Source organism: Octopus bimaculoides, chromosome 13 (assembly GCF_046866305.1).
Source record: "Octopus bimaculoides isolate indiv1 chromosome 13, ASM4686630v1, whole genome shotgun sequence".
NCBI lineage: Eukaryota > Metazoa > Mollusca > Cephalopoda > Octopoda > Octopodidae > Octopus > Octopus bimaculoides.
The window spans coordinates 10,762,312-10,784,702 of NC_142940.1; the positions used below are offsets into that span (position 1 = coordinate 10,762,312).

Below are 22,391 nucleotides of genomic sequence, written 5' to 3' on the forward strand. Positions count from 1 at the left end.
TTCAGCTACTTAATTTAAAAGAAAACTTTTTCACCAAGAGCTTTATGTCTCTTTCCCTCCACCCACACAAACTCCTATTTTTATACCTGGTATAGCCTGAATTGCTTTTGTGTGAAAAGTTAGTTTTCTTCTTCGAAGTTACATTTATTTGCTGTTAAAAAAAAATAAATAAATAAATAAAATGGAAGATTTTATTTGCTAAATACCAACTTCCTATATTTTAGGGAAAAAGAGGGATTATGATAAGTTCATGAATTTCTCATGAGTATTCGTGTCAACTTAACCCTTTTGCTTTTCGCCAACATCATTTTAATGTCCACTTTTCTATGCTTGCATGGGTCAGATGGAATTTTTTGATGGAAAACTGTAATGAAGCATGTCATAAATTTCCAAAATAAGCTATCATGGCTATATGATTAAGAAGCTTGCTTTGCAATCACATGCTTTTTGGTTCAGTCTCACTACAGGCTGACTAATAGCTTGTGAGTGAATTTGGTAGAGGGAAACTGTATGGAAGCCAGTCATATATACATATGTATATGTGTTTGTCTGAGTATAACCCCTCCACACACTACTTGACAATCAGTGCCCTTTTTTTACTTCCCCATTAGTGATTTCAGCAAGACACACAAAAACAATAAGTACAAGACTTAAAAAATAAGCACTGAGATCAATTTGTTTGACTAAACCCATCAAGATGGTGTCCCAGCATGGCTGCAGTCCAATGACTGAAACCTGCAAAGGAAAAAAAAAAAGGTATGTTTTTTGCAGTTATATTTTGTTTTATGATCCATAAAGTGAAACCACTGAATTCAGCTGAGAAACATCGTTATAAAAGGAAACAGATTGAATTGGTTCCTACGAAACTGAATGTTTATTTTGGAACACAAAATAAAACTAGTGTAAACACATGACTTAGTATTAAATTGCACCATTGAATTATTAATTAATCTTGATGATGTAAGAAAATTAATTGTCCTTCAAATATTTATCATCACAATACAAATATCCCGTGTATTGTAATTCCTTTTGAACAGATCATCAGTGTTAATGATGTCATCTACAATTCTAATAAGCACTTGTTGTGTAACAGAGTTAGCCATTTCTTCTGTCTGTGACTTCTCTCTGTCATTAGACTGTGGCCATGCTGCAGTACAACCTTGAAGAGTTTTTAGTAGAAAAAAATCCTAGTATTTATTTATTTTTTTTTAAAGATTGGTATTTATTCTGTTTGTCTTTAACCACTAAGTTAAAGGGAAATAAGCAAACCAACACCAGCTGGTTCGATAATTTCTAGAAGAGGACTGGTGTTCAGAGCATCATCAGGTATGAAGAAGCAGCAAGTTCTGACACAAAGACAGCTGAGGATTTCATGTGTGAATTCCATCAATTCATCACAGCCAAGGGGTACATTGCACAACAGCTATCCAACTGTGATGAAATTGGCCTTTTTTAAAAATAAAAATGTTCAGAAGAACCTACATAACTGCATAGGAGAAGAAAATGCCAGGCCACAAGCCTATGGAAGATAGGCTAACTCTCACCCTTTGTGCCAATGTAAGTGGAGACTTGAAGATTAAGCTACTCCTTGTCTACTATTCCCGAAACCCACAAGCATTGAAGTTGCACAAAATCCTAAAGGAGAAACTGCAGGTCATGTGGAGAGCAAACATTAAAGCCTTGGTCACCAGGCAATTCTTCACTGAGTGGGTCAACCTTATCTTCGGAGCAGCAGTGAAAAAGAACCTTCTGGAGAATGATCTTCCTCTCATCTTCAACAATGGTCCTGCTCACCCTCTTAACCTTGAAGACGATATCCTGGATGAATTTAAATTCACAAAAGTTCTGTACCTTTCACGTAACACCACCCTATGGACCAACAGGGATTTCTAATTTAACTTGTACACCAAACACCTGCTTCGTTGGTGCTTTGAAGTCACCAAAAATACAAATCCAACCCTTCGTGAGTTTTGGAAGGAGCACAACAACATTGCTAACTGTCTGAAAATCATTGATATGGCCTGGCAGGGTGTAATGAGGAGAAAAGTGAATTCTGCATGGAGGAAACTGTGACCTGACTGCACACCCGAAAGAGACTTAGAGGAGTTTGAGTCTGAGACAACTGTAGTCGAGGAGATAATACCTCTTGGCAAGTCCATGGACCTCGAGGTTAATGATGGGGACATTAACAATCTTGTTGAGGAACACTTGGAGGAGCTGACAACAGATGAACTCCTGCAGCTCCAGATTTATGATTTACTGAAGATATATATATATATACACACACACAGTAGATATATTTTTTTATCTTTTTACTTGTCTGTCATTTGACTGTGGCCATGCTGGAGCACTGCCTTGAAGGGTTTTAGTCAAACAAATTGCACCCAAGACTTATTTTTTGAAGCCTAGTACTTATTCTATTGATCTCTTTTTGCTAAACCACTAAGTTACAGGGACGCAAACACAGAAACACTAGTTGTCAAGCAGTGATGGGAGGACAAACACACACACACACACATATATATATATATGACAGGCTTATTTCAGTTTCCATCTACCTAATCCACTTACAAGCCTTTGGTCAGCCTGAGGCTATAGAAGACACTTAAACCTGGAACCATGTGGTTAGGAAGCAAGTTTCTTACCCCACAGCCATGCTTATATATATATATATATATATATATATATATATATATATATACATACATACATACATACACACACACGCACACATACACGCAATGATCTTTCAGTTTCCATCTACCAAATTCACCCACAAGATTTTGGTTGGCCCAGGGCTAAAGTAAAAGTCACCCCCCAGTTGCAGCACAGTGGGTCTGAACCAGAGACCATACAGCTGCGAAGCAAGCTTCTCAACCACACAGCCACACCTGTGCTAATGCTTACATTTTTTTTCTTTTTTAATTGGGTGGATATTCAAATTCTCCAAAAATTTTACAAGAGACATTCACAAAACTGACATTCTATGACTTTTGCTTCTCTGCAAAATTCTTTATTTTCATTCAGCTTTTTTTGTTTTTTATTCATTTTTCCAAAATTCTCCAGATTACTTTAATACCATGTTTGTTTATATTTTATACTAACTTACCAGTATTTCAGTTCTTTCGTTCTAATTCTAATGAAATACATCAACAACTGATATCTCCTACCCTCTACATTTTTGTGTTTTTCTTTTTTATAAGGAAAATGGAAGAAAATGCTTGGATCTATGTAAGACAAATGGTTTTTGAGCCAACAAAAAGAAAAGATACATTAGACGGTGTAGTCCTAGATACACAATCACTAAAATGATAGGAATGTCTTTGATAATTGATCTGCTTGATCAGGCAAGTGTTCTTGTTATTGTTAAATAACGAGGTTCAAACATCTTCAGAAATATAGAACATGGAGCAAGAAGGGTACTCTAACAAGCTGACTTGTAGAGAGAGGACAGTACTCTATCAGGCTGACTTGTAGAGAGAGGAGGGTACTCTATCAGGCTGACTTGTAGAGAGAGGATGGTACTCTAATCAGGCTGACTTGTAGAGAGGGGAGGGTACTCTATCAAGCTGACTTGTAGAGAGGGGAGGGTACTCTATCAGGCTGACTTGTAGAGAGAGGAGGGTACTCTATCAGGCTGACTTGTAGAGAGAGGATGGTACTCTAATCAGGCTGACTTGTAGAGAGGGGAGGGTACTCTATCAGGCTGACTTGTAGAGAGGGGACGGTACTCTATCAGGCTGACTTGTAGAGAGAGGACGGTACTCTATCAGGCTGACTTGTAGAGAGAGGACGGTACTCTATCAGGTTGACTTGCTCTAAATTTTTTCCTATTATTAGTAATATTACAAAGGTGTTTTGCAAACAGAATCATTAGAGAAGCAGAAACAATGGTATTGCAGTTTTTGTTCTGATTCCCTACTTTCTGAGTTCAAATTCTGCTGAAGTCAACTTTGCCTTTTTTTTTCTTTTAGCATCAATGAACTAAAGTACCAATCAAATACTGGGGTTGGCGGTATTGACTAACCTTAAATCCATTAAATTCATTCACTTGCGTCATTGTTTTGCTAATATATTACAAAGATTAGGGATGGTAATAACGTGAAGTCATAGCTGAGTGCTTATTTAATATTAAAAATAATTTATCTGCTGGACTAATTTTGATCAAGATATTGATCAAAAATACAATTCGACATTCTCTCAAAGAAAACGAAAATCAATATGCATTTGTAAATGTTTTTAATTAGCAAATAAGTCATGTTAATGGTTTTAAACATATAAACACAACAAATACTTATCTAACACTTAAGGTCTATAGTAATGTCTATTAATTGCAGACGAACGAAAATGGCTCTCACTCTGTCCGTCTCCCTCTTTCTTTCTTGTTCTCTTTCTATTTAAGAGAGAGAGTGTTATATAATCCCAGGTTAGTCCTGGTTGAGAAGACCTGTCATCAAGGGTGTTCCAACAATGACCATCACATCTTTCTGTATATATGCATTCTCTGTATTACAGAAATATTGTGTTTCTGGAAATCTTGCCGTAACTTGGAATTTTCTTATGAAAGCCCTATTTTCTCAGAATTCAAAGGGGGTAAATAGGGATTCCATGTGCTGGCAAGATTTTGAGATTTTCAAAACATGCAACATTTCCATAACATAAAGAATGTCTGTCTGATTGTCCAATTAATCCTTTATTTAAGATGCTTAGGTATGATTGGGGGCAGAGAGATTTAGCTACTGTGTCTAGCAGATCAAGTCTGTGTGAATAGGTTCATTATGTATTTACAGCTGAATAAAGCAGGTAGAATATTTGGGTTGGGTATGGCCAGTTTAAATGCGAAAGGGTTAAACTGGTTATGTATGACCAACATATTCTATTTTATGGCCTCTCGCATCTGTCTTTCAATGCCATTCTACAGATAACTAATCACATTGTCAAAACCTTAAAGCTATGAGACAATACATGATTAATTCAAAACAATATGAATTAATAAGCTTTGAAGGCTAAAAGGTTAGACTCAAAACTCAGAAAGCTCTCAGAGTCAGGTCCTGGATAGGACATTTTATTTAGTTTGACATTCTTCCATTTCTTCCAAATTTCCCACTTTACATTCTTTTCTATCCTAACGAAGTGGGTTGTGTTTGTTTAAGTGGCAGATAAAGAACTACATTGAAGTGAATTAGTCATTGTGCTCTCATTCACAACCTCACCATGCATACAATATTGCCTTAGCTGTTTTCTCTGCAGTAACTAGTTCTATTCAATCAAACTATACAGGTTTTCTTGACTGAGGCTAGCTCAGGAATGAGATATAAAGTATTTGAAGCTAATGGCCTCAATGGGGGATCAAAATATTTTAATTTTTAGGTTTCTTTTACTCAAGAGGGTAAGAGCAAAGCTCATGACCCTGCATAGGGCCTCAGATTGATAGGAGCAAAGGAAGAGAGAGGAAAGAAATTACCCTCAAATTGTAAAGCTAGCCTGAATGCCTGCAACAGAGTGTAATAAAAAAAATGCGTAGTAGCTTCTTTCTGGCAGTCTTTACACTTGCCAATGGATGAGAGTCAAACAAATTAGATTTTATATATCATCATCATCTAGCATCTGTTTTCCATGCCGGCATGGGTTTGATGGTTTGAATGGAACTGGTAAGCCAGAATGCTCTACCAGGCTCCAGTCTGATTTGGTCTGGTTTCTATGGCTGGATCCCGTTCCTAATGTCAAACACTCCATGAGTGTTGTGGATGCCTTTTATGGAACCTTTGACCGAGGACTGGCGAACCAGATGGCTGCAGCAGGCTCCAATCTGATCTGGCAGAGTTTCTACAGCTGGATGCCCTTCCTAACGCCAACCACTCCGAGAGTGTAGCGAACCACTCCGAGAGTGTAGTCTATATATATATATATATATGTATACTTACATAACAAACACAACTTCCATTCATGAATACAAACAGGCATACACGATTACATCAGTCCATCGATACATACATTCTTACAGACATAATCACAAATTTACACATATATAAATACTATTCACATTTGGCAATATATAGAGTGTGAAAAATTAAAAAAAAGAAATAAAAAGAAAGAAAGAAACAAACAAAACAGTATCCATAACCTATTACCATAATATGTCAATCAAAATGAATGTTCTAATTTACAATACAAATCATTTCTATTTTAAATATATAAAATTCATAGGCGAGTATTTATTGTGTTGCTAGCCATATAAAGACCCCCATGCTTCATAAATAATGCAAGTATTGGATACTGCATATAAGTAATATGCATATCATGAGTTGAATTCATTGAATATCATTTATTAGTTGAAATATTCAGTGTTAAAATACGGACATTTGTCTGAAATTAAGTGTGTCATAACTAAATGAATTTCATTTCTTTTTCATTCTCTCTGCCAGTCTCTCTCCCCACTCTTTAATAAGAGAGAAAAAAGGAAGAAATCTGTGTGTGTGTGTGTGTGTGTCATCATTTTTTGTTTCATCTTTTCTCTCTTTATTTCTTTACTTATTTATTTATCTATGTATTTGCTTATTGACCAACATAACGGGGCAAACAATTTGAATTATCCATGTGACATTACTATGATTCTAAAATTTGACCTAGAACAGTCCAGTGGGAAATGTATTTATCGCCAGCTCTATAAACTCATAGGTCTTCGGCACGTAATGGTTTGGTAAGTGCTAACACATCAAACACTTGGACCTTGAGTCATTCTGTTACTTCTGCTAAATATTAATAAAAATTTCCATACACTCATATTTTGAGTTCTATTTTCCCTTTTTGCATCAACATACCTGTGTGAATATGTGTGTGTGTACCCATGCCAGTGGTACGTTAAAAGCATCTTTGGAGCATTGGGCCTCAGGGAGGCAAAGTGGCTGAGTTCCTTTTGAGCATTGGGCCTCACAGAGGCAAAGTGGCTAAGATCCTTTCAAGTGTTGGGCCTCACAGAGGCAATCGCCAATACCTTTGGCACTATGTTGTACTTAAGAAGACCCATCAAGCCAAGCGAAATTGCTGTCATGGTAGATATTGGTGTCAAGCTGGTGGCACATAAACACACCCATTACACCCTCAGAGTGGTTGACATTAGGAAGGGCATCCAGCCATAGAAAACCATGCCAAATCAGACTGGAGTCTGGTCCAGCTTTCCTGCTTACCAGCTCTGGTCAAACCATCTAACCCATGCTAACCTAAGCTCTGTAAAAGAATTCAGAAGGTTGGGCGTTCGCAATCCCCTTAAAAAAAGGAACTTTTCAGCAGCCTCTCATATATGTATGTATGTCTATATAATGCATGTATATAAATATGTATACATGTATGTATGTATATAAATGTGTATGTGTGTGTATTAAAAACATCACTATCCTAGATTTCAAATATTTTCCTTTGATATCAGTTTTCAGTTATATTATGAAAAAGAAGTTTTTTTTTATATAAAATTATTACAAAAAAATTGAAGAAAATATTTCAAACTAGATTAACGAAAAAGACCAGTAAAATAAACCTCTGACAAACAGTAACATAAAACACAAGATAAAAAAAAAAAAGGAACTACGATATCATTTTAGTGCCTTATAGATTGATATCTTTGAGGTTTACTTCTTGCCTTGCAGTTTGCCTTATAAGGTTATTTTGTTGCCTTATAAGGTAAAGAGATCATTAACTGATGTGTCTATATGATTGTTCAACAACAAAAGTAAATTATTGTATGTGTGATAATTGGTTTTCACAAAAAAATAAACAAACAAATAAATAAAAAATAAACAGGAGAATGTCAAGAAATAAATGACAAAAAAAAAAAGAATTACAGGGACACATATAGGTCAGTTTAAATAAATAAATATACATGAGAAGAAATTAAGAGTGGGAGTAACAATGAAACGACTTATACTGAGTGTATTTTAACCTAGAAATCGAAGTTTAAGCCCAAATATTTCTCTACTGGAACAATATGCTAATTGATGAACATGAATAAAAGAGAAAAGAGCAGTGGCTGAAGATACTGAAGATACACATAGACAATACAGTGTGAAAGGTTCTTATTGTGATTGCTTTGGGTGAAGTGTATTAGATCACAATAACCAGTTGATAACATAAAGTAAATAGTTTGGGCATCCATTAATTCTGATGACTTTAAGTCATTGGTATTCATAATTAAGTAGGTTCCACTATGGTTGTGTGTGTATACATTTACACAAATATATGTACACACACACACACACCATATATATATATATATATATATATATATATATATATATATATATATATATATATATGGGAGAATTTACGAAAAAAAATAACAGACGAAGACAGGTAGTGTAAACAACAAATGGATGTATTAGTTTAACGCTCGGAACAGAGAAAGTCTTTGACGTTTCGAGCTACGCTCTTCAACTGAAAAGAACACAACGAAATAAGGAGAGAAACAAGGAGAAAAAAAATATAAATGTTTTGGTCAGCGATCTATCATGGCGAATGCCGGACAGAAGGTTCACACAGGAGAGCTAAGAAAAAGGGGAAAGAAGTGGTGAACTCAAGACGAGCATCTTGTCATAATATACTGTCTGCTGCAATCTAGCACCTTCTCCGATTCCATTACACTAGTTTGGTTTTGGTGGCAGCAGCCTTCAAGAAACTTTCATACTAACTAGATAAGCAAATGATAAACTATCATTATTGCTTTGTCTATCTTTGATAGAGCCATCCTATTCAGTAATGGTTCAAAATGATGCAGCTAAGATTTATCTTATCTGAAATGAGCTGAGCTTATGGACTGAAATGAAAAACCAGGATAAAATCGACTTGCAGATATGGTATTAAATCTTTGCTTTGTTACTCTCTCTCTCTCAAATACACACACACACACACACACACACAGATATATATATATATATATATATATATATATATATATATATATATATATATATAAAAAGCCTGTGACTGTATATGTGTGCGTGTATATATTGTGTGTAAATATATATATATATATATATATATATATATATATATATTCCTACCCATGCTAACATGAAAGGTGGATGTTAAAGGGCGACGATGATGCGTGTATGTGTATACAGATATGCTTGTGTATGCGCATACAAACACACATATACACACACACACACTTCCCTATGGAAGTCTGAGTGAGTCATATGTAATTTATGAAATATCAATCAAAATATACAGTCACATAAAAGGAACATATTTCAACACAATCATTATTCATTAGTCTGTTTTGAATCTTTTCAAAATACATTTCAAAATGAAGTCTGACATTTTCAATTATTATCATTATTATTATTATTATTATTATTATTATTATTATGATTATTATCATCATCAGCGTCTTTATTATTATTACTATCATTATTATGCAAAAAATAATGTTATTGATTTCTTACATAAACACAAAGCATCAGTTTTGGAAAGGAGTTGGGTAGCTGTATTTTAGTGTGTTTAATTTTGTAGTTTGCAGGTTATTTTGTTTGATGATGGTGAACTTTCCCTGTATTGAATTGACGACAGTGGACTTACTGGACATGGAATCTCTCCGAGAACTACATTAAGGCTACACATGTCTGTGGAATACTCAACCACTTGCAGATATCAAACTCATGATCTGATAATCATGAGCCAAATACTCTAACTACTAAGCTACATGCCCCCTAAAAGAGAAAAAGAACAGCAGACATACAAACATGATTTCGAGCATGTATCTATCACATTGCTTGTTAAGAGACTGCCCCGATTACACTACACCATGCTTGCCACTCCCTCTCTATCTCTCAAATTTGGGAGGAATTTAAATCTATTTTCCCTGCTTATTTTCATTTTTATCTTGTTTTTTAATAATGCTATTTTTATCACCACATGATAATTGGTCAGTTCGCATGCTTAGTAGGATAGGTTATGTAACCACTTATTTAAATAAATAGGTTTGTTGTAAATTAATTGTGGATTATTACATTGGGGAAAACACTTCTGGGGATCGATTTGATCAACTAACTCTTTCAAGACAGTACCTCCAATGATATTGTATGTAAAAGAATATATTCTGTCCAAGCTGAAGTTTTCTATTTCTTGGGCCTTCTTCAAAGCAAATGTGCAGCAGATGGGAAACTTGATGTTGTGATGAAGCAAGGATATGGCTTTGAATGAATAAACTCTAACACATGTATTAAGTAGCTTTTCTCTCAATTTTACGTCCAAAGGTATATATTTGTATATATGCACAGGCATTGCTGAGTGGTTAAGAAGTTCACTCTGCAAACCACAAGTTTTCAGGTTCAGTCCCACTGTGTGCCACCTTGAGCAGATGTTTATTACTACATATCATTTCGGCCAGTCTTGGAGGACCTATAATGGTCATAATAAAAACTATGAACTTCCCATGCCATGCCCCTTCTTCCTGACAGTGACACCCTTCTCCCACCAAAAAATATTGATTGGAACAAGCTAAGAGGGACAATTATGGAACTTAGAGTCTCTCTAGTTTAACACAAGTTATAATAAATATTTGTCCTGAGCAAGATATGAAACTGTAACTCATGGTTTAGGCTCCAGCTTGAGAATTCAGTAGTTTTTAGGGAATATTGAACCACTTCTTAGTCACAACTATTCTCATGTCCACTCTGGCACAAAGTGGTATTACTGATTGTGAATGCCATTTACAAATCAGAAAGCAGAAGACGGTCCTGTAGCTAAGGCATATATAAAATTTGGAGGAGGGCTGGTCCAGGCCCACTGATGTGTGGAGATGCCTTGACATCATGTGAACAAGTCCTTCTGCTTAAGTGTTAAATAGTCCTTGTGCCTAAAGGGTAAGCTCAAGAGAGCAGGAAACTAGCAAAGTAAACAGTAAATAATGTAATCGGTAATATTTATTCCCACTTAAAATGTAGATGTGCTGTTAGAAAAAAAAACTATCTCTAGCAGTTGAGCATACAACACTGATGAGACCAAGGAAGGTTGAAATCTGGTGGTCTCAGTATTGGAGTTGGTGGGGAGTAATCTCCCTACTAATGGTATAAACAAGTGTGCGTTTTGTACCAAAAGCCTATATGAGAATTTTTCTGGTGGTAAAAGAAAGCTCACTGGCTAATTGTAACACCAGTGCTTGTTCAGGCACTAATTGCTAGTGTGGAGATGGGTCACTGCTATCTCTAGTGGTTGAGCAACCATCACTGATGAGTCTAAGGAAGGTCAAAACCACATGATCTGGTGGTCTCGGAGCAGGAGTTGGTAGGGAGTAGTTTTCCTGCCTGCTAGCAAATATAAACAGATGTGCATTTTGCACCTAAAGCCTATATGAGAGTTTCTCTGGTGGTAAAAGAATCTACCACAGTAAAGAATCTCGTAGAAAGCAACAGGAAACAATTGCTGTGCGTTTCTGAAGAAAAATCATGTACCTTCAGACTTTGGTGTGACAGTTCGTGATCACTGATGTCTGTAGGCATGACACATGAAAGAGATTAATAAATATCCTTGTTATTTGCCAAATGTCTGCCCTGTGCTTTGTTTTAGATAATAACAAAACTCATCTGCTCTGTGCTAAATTCATTACCCATTTCAAAATGATTTTGCTAATAAATGATTTGGGGAGGGTTGGGGTTAAAAAAACAAAAAATAAAAACGGTTTGTGTGTCAAAACAGAACAATTATTTTAGCTTTCTATTTGGTCAATTACTAGAAAAAAAAAGGAAAGATAATTATCAATTAACTTTTGTAAAATGGAACAAAAATATATATTTGTGTCAATGTTTGACTTCTATGTTCTATTAAAACCAAAAAAGCAACACAGACAATGTTTCTCGAACAAACTGTGTGTGTATGTATACACGCATGCACACACATTTAGCAAGTAAATAAAAGAGTCAGATGATAACTGGTGGTGGTGATGGTGATGGTGTCAACAAAAATGACAGAATTCTGAATAAGTTTGCATGACGTAGGTGAGGACAGAAAGAATGAGTTGATTCAGGACTGGTTCCTTCAATTATGAGAAAAGAAATTCTTCAACAAAGGGGTTAGATAGTATTGAGAATATACAAACGACAGGGTGAGAAGAGAAGAATTACACATACAAAAAGTGATTGTCGATAATGCATAGAAAGAAGAAGAAATGAAAAAAAATATATCCTTTTTGTATTGTCATGTAACTATCATGATGTTGACCATTATCATTGTTTGAAGGGCCACTTTTCTGTGCCTGCAAGGGCTAGGTTGAATTTGTTGAGCCCTTCCTTTCACTAGCCCTCACCTGTTTCCAAGCAAGGTAATAATATTCCACCAAGGTCAGATGTGTTTTCACTGGAGACTCAAAATGAAGGAAACTGTTTGTGTGACGGTGAAACTTGTTTACAATGATTGCACAAAATTAAGGCAAGGACGCAGTAAAACACATACATGCATCTGATACATGTTTCAGTCATTAGACTGCAGCCATGCTGGGGGCACTGCTTTGACTTTTTAGTTGAATGAATTGACCCCAGTACCTATTCTTTTTAAAGCCTGGTACTTATTCTATCGGTCTCTTATGCTGAATTGCCAGATTAGGGGGATGGAAACACACCAACACCTCATGTCAAGTGGTAGTGGAGAACAAACACAGACACAAAAACATACACACATAAATGTATATACATACATACATATCGTTGAGCTCTACATATTTTTTTTATTCATTCTCTATTTTCTCTTTTTCTGTTGAAGAGCATAGGCTTGAAATGTAAAAGACCTTTTCATTTTTTCAGAGCGTCAAACTAATACACTTGCTTGTTGTTCATACACCTGTCTTTGTCTTCTAATTTTCTATAAGTTTCAACTAAATATATATATACATATATATATATATATATATATATATGGGTGACACGTAAAAGCACCCACTACACTCTCTGAGTGGTTGGCGTTAGGAAGGGCATCCAGCTGTAGAAACTCTGCCAAATTAGATTGGAGCCTGGTGTTGCCATCCGGTTTCACCAGTCCTCAGTCAAATCGTCCAACCCATGCTAGCATGGAAAGCGGACGTTAAACGATGATGATGATGATGATGATGATGAGATATATATATATATATATATATATATATATATATATACGATGGGCTTCTTTCAATTTCTATCTCCCAAATCCACTCACAAGGCTTTGGTCGATCTGAGGCTATAGCAGAAAACACTTGCCCAAGGTACCACGCAGTGGGACTGAACCCTAAACCATGTGGCTGGGAAGCACGTATATATATATATATATATATTTATATATATATATATATATATATATATATATATAGCTGGGACTCTGGCAGGTGCTACTACTCTGGGTCAGAGTAAACCCAGGGACAATAGTGGTTAACAGGTGGTTCCACACTCCTTAAAACCCTGAAATGCCCAAATCCAAGTCAAGTTACCAGAAGCAGTTTTCCTGCTTCTGGCACCATTTTCAATATACTTTGTTGTTCTGCTTATGCGTGTGTTCCAATAATTGCGACAAGGGTATCATTTTGCCGTACATAACTACTGAAAGAAACATTTGAAACTGTGATCAGGGAATTCCTTTATGCAGATGATGGCTTCCTGGCCCACACTACTGGTACCATGCACTACATTATGGATCATATTGCCCCTTGATATATATATCCTTTGGCTTAAAAAAATAAGTCTAACAAAAACCAGCATAATGTTCACACCTGCACCTAGTGAACCATATGTTGAACCAAGTATCATAGTATACAGTGCAATATTACGTGTAGTTGACATTTTTATCTGAGTAGAAATGTTGTTGAGAGATGTTTCCCTAGATATAGAAATATATCTATGCATCTAGAAAGTATCTGTTGCATTGGAGAAGGTCTTCCTCTATAGGTATACTGGTGAAAATTATAATTATCACTAATAACAGTTGGTTAAATATCAAAAATATCTGTAATGTTTTATTGTATAATAAGCTTGTTATTTTCTAGGTTATCAACATCAAATTCAGAAACATTTGTTTTCAAATATCATATTTGACAGATGGAATAGGAGATGCACATTTCTTGCCCCACCAAAACAAATAAGTCTAAAAAAAACAACCCCCCCCACCCACCAGTTAGGCTGATATTACTTGCTTTAATGCACAAAAAGCATATTTTCACCTGAATATGAGCTGCTGAGTGGAGGTGCAATGGCCCAGTGGTTAGGGCAGCGGACTCTCCGTCGTAGGAGTGTGGTTTCGATTCCCAGACCAGGTGTTGTGAGTGTTTATTGAGCGAAAACACTTAAAGTTCCACGAGGCTCCGGCAGGGGATGGTGACAAACCCGGCTGTACTCTTTCACCACAACTTTCTCTCACTCTTACTACCTTTTCTGTTGTACCTGTAATTCAAAGGGCCAACCTTGTCACACTCTGTGTCACGCTGAATCTCCCTGAGAACTACGTTAAGGGTACACGTGTCTGTGGAGTGCTCAGCCACTTGCACGTTAATTTCACGAGCAGGCTGTTCCGTTGATTGGATCAACTGGAACCCTCGTCGTCGTAACCGATGGAGTGCCAACCATGAGCTGCTGAAATTAGGATGCATCCAATGACATTTTTCCTCTCCAAACACTGCTCAAAATCCAACCAGGGTTCTGTATGAAAAGTTGGGCTGATATTGCATTCTTTAATGCACTGAAAATTCTTTTCCTAAATACATACCACTGAAATTGGGACACATCAAATACGCCTGTGTCTTTTATGCCATCAAATACAATACTTAACATCTACACCAGGTTTTCATTGGTCTAATCTTCCATTGTCATCTGTGTCTTATTTTTATCTATATACATATGTAACAATATGGTGGACAGGATTCCAACTAGGAAATATTATTTCCTGAATCAGGATTCAAATGCACACACATAAATGGCTTTATGCACTAGGTTACTGACACATGTCTTGTCATAACAGTAGTTTTATATTTTGGACAACACCATATCAATTCTATTCCAGTGTTATTAAAACCAGGGTAATTATCCTTTATTTGCCAATGAATTCTGGTTAACTTAATACAACTGGTGTTAAGGATGTTGAAATGTCATACTTGTTAATCAAATGGAATGCCACTTTTTTTTTGGTTTTTGTTGGTAATGTTATTTAACATTTTTTGTCATTTCTATGTGTTATATTTTAATTTTTTTTTTTTGTTTGAGAAAGAAAAAAACGCCCAAGAGTCAATAGTTTATTCTGATGTCCTGTCCTCACTACCACTTCTATCTACTTCCATGCTTTCTATCTATCTATCTATCCATCTATCTATCTATCTGTCTGTCTATCTGTCTGTCACCTACCTAGTCTTCAGCATAATTAAAAAGTCATGAAACACACATACAATGCTTGTATGGACATGCATGCATAGACACACAAAGTTGCCAATATAATTGTAGACTTACAAATGTGCAATCTTGTTGCCACATACACACACAAGTGTACAGGTACACATTCAGATTCACATATATACACAAATGCATAAAAGCCACACACACACACACACACAAACACACACACACACACACACACACACACATATGTGGCTGTGTGTGTGTTTGTCTTGACACTTGTATGCGAATGTGTGTCTATACAGATCATTTAAAATTTGCTAATAGCAGAAACCTATTCAAAATCATACATACATACATAAATGCATATAAATGCATACACAAACACATATGCATATATAAATAAATTATATATAAAATTATGAATTCAACAACTATCAATTGATTCCAGCTTTCAATTATAAATTTCTCTAAAATTACATGAAAAAAAAAGGAAAAATTTAATTAATATTCAATGTATTTCCAGTTCAGACATATCATTTAATTAATTTTTTTAGCAGAATATAAATTGACCAAGAAAGAAGCGCAAATTTTAATTAATATGAAGTCAACTCATCTTTTTTATTATTATTATTATTATTTTCCAATGCTGGTGAGCCTGAATTTTATTTCAATTTTTTACTTCGGCGACCAGAAAAATGGGTAAATTGACAAATTAAACGACTTAAAAATGTTAAGTTGTTTGACCCAAGAAAGAAATCTGTGGTTTGACAAGTTTTAGTTAGTAGAAGTGATGTTGCATATATGTGTGTGTGTGTGTGTGTGTGTGTGTAATACATGTATGTATAATACATGCATATAAATGGGCGTTTACAAACACTTCTGTCTATTTATCTAGCTATATACATATACACATGTATAATTATATACATACATACATGATGACACATGCATAGTAAGTTCAGTTCAAAATATCTTTTTTATCCAAGTACAAAAAAGTTGATATGCATGTTATATATAGATATAAAAACAAACGTATACATATATACACACATACATTTATTGGGTTGGTGCATAATTATTGCGGCTTCTTTTCAACAAATTTTATTCAACAAAAACGATAACGATATTTAACAAAAGCATCTTTAAATGATGGTCTGACTGTCTGCCTAGCAAATGGGAAGCAGTAATTGAAGTAGATGGTGAATATGCTCCGGAATAATCATTTAAAGATGTTTTTGTTACATGTTGTTGTTTTTGCTAAATAAAATTTGTTGAGAAAAGCCACAACAACTATGCACCAACCCAATACATCACTATTTGATTTGACTCCATTATTACAAATATATATACAAGGTGCCACACAGTGGGACTGAACCCGGAACCATGTGGTTTGTAAGCAAGCTACTGACCACACAACCACTCCTACACCTATTAATGTTAAAAATATACAAAAGACAATGTCTACATTTGGAAAGGCACACTCAATAATGTTTATTTAAGCAAGTTTGAGGTGATTTCTTTTATGCCATAAACCATTCTGTGGTGCCTCACTTTCCCTTGATGGCTTAAGCACATTCTTATTTTGCTTAATGGTTAATCCAGTGCTGAGTATGAGGGGAGATTAATGGATGGTTAGAGATGGGGATAAAGGTGAATGTAGTGAGTGATGGGCAAGGGTGGAAGTGCTACTAATGGGAAATATCAGTATAATGAGATGTATGAGTATGTGTGTGTCTTTGTGCCTGTGTTTGTCTCCTCCTTCCCCATCGTCTGACAACAGGTGTCTGTTTATGTCCCTATAACTTAACAGTTCTAGTGGAGGCGCAATGACCAAGTGGTTAGGGCAACGGACTCGCGGTCATAGGATCGCGGTTTCGATTCCCAGACCGGACGTTGTGAGTGTTTATTGATTGAAAACACCTAAAGCTCCACGAGGCTCCGGCAGGGGATGGTGGCGAACCCTGCTGTACTCTTTCACCACAACTTTCTCTCACTCTTACTTTCTGTTTCTGTTGTGCCTGTAATTCAAAGGGTCAGCCTTGTCACACTGTGTCATGCTGAATCTCCCTGAGAACTACGTTAAGGGTACACGTGTCTGTGGAGTGCTGAGCCACTTGCACGTTAATTTCATGAGCAGGCTGTTCCGTTGATCGGATCAACTGAAACCCTCGACGTCATAAGCGACGGAGTGCCAACAACAAACAACTTAATAGTTCAGCAAAACAGATCAATAGAATAAGTACCACACTTAGAAAATAACTCCTGGGGGTCAATTTGTTCGACTGAACCCTTCAAGGCAGTGCTTCAGCATGGCCACAGTTCAATGACTGAAGCAAGTTGAAGCAGGCAAAACGACATGCACATAAACATGATACACCCATATCAGGCATTTGTTATTAAGTTCAGATGACGAGTCATGTGACATGGGTGTTTAATATATGCAGGTTAGTGTGCAAGGAATATATTATCCTGTCCAGGAATGTCGTTGTCGTCAACATCATTTTATTGTCATCATCATCATCAACAGCAGCAATGAGTAATATAACTATTTATTTTAGACAGTAATACTTCAATTTATTTCATCTCTTCTGTTGTATATACATTACATGTGTGTGTGTGCGTGTGTGTGTGTGTATATATATATATATATATATATATATATATATATATATATATACACGCAGACACGGAGGTAATTAAGAAAGGGAAACACCATAATAAATTTATAAGTAGTGTATTTGAGTGTGTGTGTGCGTGTATCTATGTGATCATGATATGAAAATAAATTTATTTATACACACACCTGGCTAATCTTAGATCCAAAAGCATATACACAAAACTACAAACATGCATACATGAATTCATAAACACACACACATACACAAATATGTATGTATATATGTATACGTATGAGTGTGTGTGTGTGTGTGTGTGTATATATTATATATATATATTTATATACACATACACGTGTGTGTATATACATGTGAATGCATATATATATACATGTATGTGTGTGTGTGTGTGTATATATACATGCATGCATACATACATACATACATACATACATACATACATACATGCACATACAGTCCATGAGCTGCTTGTACATATTTTGCAAATGTCAGGCAATTCCCACCAAGTTGGTTTCTTCGCCTCATATTTAACTACCGTTATCCTATAATTCATGCTACAATGTGAAGCGAACTTTGAGAATATGAAAATAAGCCTATGCCTGTGACATATACAAAAAAGGACTGACCTAGTCACAGCAACTCTAAAAAATCAAACCACACACACAAACACACACATACATACACACACAAACACACACACACACACATCATTGATATGGATAAGATTTTTGTGAGAATCTGATAGGATTTTCCAATTTATTTTTTTATCTTTAACTCATTTCAGTCATTGGACTGCAGCCATTCTCGGGCACCACCTTGAAGGTTAGTCAAACATATCAACGTCTGTATTTATTAATTTTTTTTAATTTTTGCAGTCTGGAACTTATTCTATTGATCTCTTTTGCCGAACTGCTAAGTTATATGGATATAAACAAACCAACACCAGTTATCATGCTGTGGTGAGGGACAAACACACACACACACACACACACACACACACACACAAGCTTCTTTCAGTTTCTATCTACCAAATCCATTTCTAAGGGTTTTATCAGCCTGGGGCTATATCATAGAAGGCACTTGCTAAAAGTACTATGCATTGGGACTGAACCCAAGACCACATGGTTGAGAAGCAAGTGTGTAAACCACACAGCCACACCTATGCCTATTTTTAAAAAAATGTGGAATGCTTCAAGAATTTTAATATATTTTTGATAGCCCTTTATATTTTTATTTTTACTAATTTAAATTTTCCTTTTCATGTTTAAATGAATTTTTTTTCTTTTCCAATAAGTAATTGTTTAAAAAAAAAAATGAAAAACCAAAATGTAAGGCTATTTCAGTCCATCCCCCCTCACTCACACACGTTTACCTACACACCCAATAAAAGCTCTAGTCTTGTGGTAAGAATTTCACTTCCTAGCCATATGTTTCTCAGTCCAGTCCTACAGGTGGCACCCTAGGCAAATATCTTCTACTTTAACATCAGGCCAATCAAGGCCTTATAAGTGGATTTGGTAGATGGAAACTGAAAGAAGCCTATTGTGTGTGTGTGTGTGTGTGTGTGTATATACATATATTTAAATATATATTTTTTTGGTATGTTTGTTTCCAAACAGCACTTCTTTTAGTGCTGTTGACACCACTAGATTGAATGGTACTGCCCAGGTGTCGAAACCATAATGATATCTGTGGGGCAGCTGATGGAGGTATGCTGGATTGTTGGTATGGCTGTTTTTGTATATGTGGAATAGTATTATAACATACTTTTGATATATATTTATAAAATATGTATGTGCATATATCTATGTATGTCTTTGTGTTTGTCCCCCCCCCCCCACCACATGACAACCATTGTTGGGTTGTTTACATCCCTGTAACTTAGTGGTTCAGCAAAAAGAGATTGATAAAATAAATTCCATAGGTACTGGGATCGATTTTCTTGACTAAACTCTTCCAGGCATGCCCAATGACTGAGAAAAGTAAAAGATGAAAAACAAAATAAAATTTCAAAATTTAAAAAAAAAAAAAAAATCATTATCGTTGTTTACATTGTCTGCTTTCAGATGAGATTTGCTGAGACAGAATTTCTATGATTAGATGCTCTTCCTGCCACCTACCTTTAACCTGTTTCCAAGTAAGGTAATATTTCCTCCCCAAGTTCTTCAAACAACAAACATTTCAATGGCTAGACATGCTTATATAGAAAATTACAAATGAACAACATTGTTGCTCGTATGAGGATGAGGATGTCCAGACAAAGAGATACAAATATACAAATGACTGGTTTCTTGTTGTTTCTATCTACCAAATCCACTAATATATATATATATATATATATATATATATATATATATTGGAAATGTGCTGTGCGTGAGAAGACCCGGCAAGCCAAGTAAGATCGTTGCCAGTGCCCCTGGACTGGTTCTTGTGCGGGTGGCACATGAGATGCACCATTTTGAGCGTGGCCGTTGCCAGTACCGCCTGACTGGCTCCCGTATGATTTTCGAGCGAGATCGTTGCCAGTGCCCCTGGACTGGCTTGTGCGGGTGGCACATAAAAGACACCATTTCGAGCGTGGCCGTTTTCGTGCGGGTGACACGTAAAAGCACCCACTGCACTCTCTGAGTGGTTGGCGTTAGGAAGGGCATCCAGCCGTAGAAACTCTGCCAAATTAGACTGGAGCCTGGTGTTGCCATCTGGTTTCACCAGTCCTCAGTCAAATCGTCCAACCCATGCTAGCATGGAAAGCGGACGTTAAACGGTGATGATGATGATGATGATATATATATATTTATATATATAGATAGATAGATAGATAGATAGATAGGTATTTCATATCATACTCCAGACACACTCAACTACCAAAACAAAAAACACACAAAATCAAAATGGGGGAAAGGACTACCATCCAATATGAATACCGCTACTAATAAGAATGATAATAATATTAATAGCACCCTCAACGTAAAACATCCAAAAATTTATTCATGTATTCACCATAAAAGTGTTTTGCTGCGTGTAAAATGTCAAAACAATAAATTGGCTACAAATTTGTTTTCTGACATTTCCAATCAAATTCTTCTGCCTTTTTTTTTTTTGTCTTTTATTTTACATTTTCTCATGTTACTTTTGTCTCTCTGTCCTTTTCTTTTTCTAAAAATTAAAAAAAAAACTTAAATACATAAATTTATCTTTTATCACGCAAATCTAATCCAGTTTGATTATTTTAATGTATTTGCCTTTTATCTTTAGAGAAGTTTTTCCTTTCTTTCAGCTTATTTTTTTGGTATTTTTAAAACTAATTAAATAAAAGAAAAACAACAACAAAACAACTTATCTTGTCTTTCATTTCAATAAAATTCAACAGATGAACCAATGATGGAATCTCTAAGAAGCTGCTCAAATTGACACATCTAACCTGCTAGAATTAACAGCCAAAGCTTCCTTAACCCACTCTGTCCTAGATCGCAGGAATGGCTGTGTGGTAAGTAACTTGCTTACTAACCACATGGTTCTGGGTTCAGTCTCACTGCGTGGCATCTTGGGCAAATGTCTTCTGCTATAGCCTCGGGTCGACCAAAGCCTTGTGAGTGGATTTGGTAGACAGAAACTGAAAGAAGTCCGTCGTATATATGTATATATATGTGTGTGTGTGTGTGTGTGCGTTTGTGTGTGTGTGTTTGTCCTCCTAGCATCACTTGACAACCGATGCCGGTGTGTTTATCTCCCCGTCACTTAGCGGTTCGGCAAAAGAGACTGATAGAATAAGTACTATGCTTACCTTTCATTCTTAGAGCGTCAGTATAATAAAGTGTTAGTTGAGCATTGACATTGATGTAACTGACTTATCCCCCCATCCAAAATTAATGGCCTTGAGCCAAAATTTGAAACCATCTACTATAATAATACTCTTGTTTATTTCTCTGTCACAACATATGAATGAGAAAGGAAGGGGTGAGAGATGAATAAGGAAGGAAGGGGTAATGGCAAACTGGTGGGATGGTGAACATTCAGCGCTGAAAAGAAAAATCAAACAGCGTTTCAACTCTGTGTGTGTGTGTGTGTGTGTGTGTGTGTACAAGGGAAGTATGTGAATGTATGTGAACATTGACAAGTGTATTAATTTGATTTGCCATCCATATTATATATAAAATACTACAATTAACTGTCATTTCTGACAGCATGGGGCCAGCTAGTTGTTAATATTATGGCAGTGAGCTTGCAAAACCGTTAGCACGCCAGGCAAAATGCTTAGTGGTATTACGTCTGTCTTTAGTTCAAATTCTGCCAAGGTCGACTTTACCTTTCATCCTTTTGGAGTCGATAAATTAAGTACCAGTTGCATACTGGGGTTGATCTAATCGACTGGCCCCCTTCCCCAAAATTTCGGGCATTGTGCCTAGAGTAGAAAAGAATA

General features: G+C 35.9%; 1 protein-coding gene and 1 long non-coding RNA gene across 50 annotated transcripts in view; one reads left to right on the forward strand and one right to left on the reverse strand.

Moving 5' to 3' along the window:
* The window catches only part of LOC149132810 (uncharacterized), a 12,269-nt gene extending 4,495 nt beyond the window's left edge, over positions 1-7,774 (forward strand). The window contains exon 3 of the long non-coding RNA XR_016243969.1: positions 1-7,774. This exon is cut by the window's left edge and continues 223 nt beyond it. This is a non-coding gene — a long non-coding RNA (uncharacterized LOC149132810).
* LOC106881827 (uncharacterized) overlaps positions 1-22,391 on the reverse strand; it is a 399,079-nt gene that overhangs the window by 165,717 nt on the left and 210,971 nt on the right. The gene's annotated exons all lie outside the window — the stretch shown is intronic.